Consider the following 535-nt stretch of genomic DNA (forward strand, 5'->3'; position numbering starts at 1 on the left):
GGATGGACGGAGGTTCTGCTGGGCCCCTGCGGCGGGGGTCACGTGGGGTTTTTGGGTCCCAGCCGTGGTGGGGCCTGGTTCGCGGGGGGGGGGGCCCGCCAAGGGTGCTGAGGCCGGCCGGCGTCCCGGGCGTCGCGGGACCGCTCTCATGCTGGTGGCGGTGGGATCCCGTGCACGTTTACCCGGTGGCCCGGTTCGCGTCTTCGTTGGCGCGCGCCCTTCCCCCGAACCACTCCCCCCACGCGCTCCCGGCCCTCGCCCGCTCTGCGCCCCCTCCCCGTCACCGCCGACCCACCCCCTCCGTGCCCGCCTCGACCAGATGGCTGAAGGCACGTCGTGCCCCCGATCCGCCCTCTTGGGACCGAAACCGGCCTCGCCGCTGTTGGGTGTTGTCCCCTCCCCAGCCGCTACGGCTTTGGGGGGGTGGTCGTCCCCGGGCGAAGTGCTCTCGGCCCCTCGTGAGGAGGGTCTCTGGTCGAGCAGGGTGCAGGGGGGTTGGCGTTGCTGCGCGTGCGGGAGAGCGTTCTGGGGGCCG

The sequence above is a fragment of the Ursus americanus genome, unplaced genomic scaffold (genome assembly GCF_024610735.1).
Source record: "Ursus americanus isolate L20-20 unplaced genomic scaffold, mUrsAme1.1.p SCAF_173, whole genome shotgun sequence".
NCBI classification, from domain to species: domain Eukaryota; kingdom Metazoa; phylum Chordata; class Mammalia; order Carnivora; family Ursidae; genus Ursus; species Ursus americanus.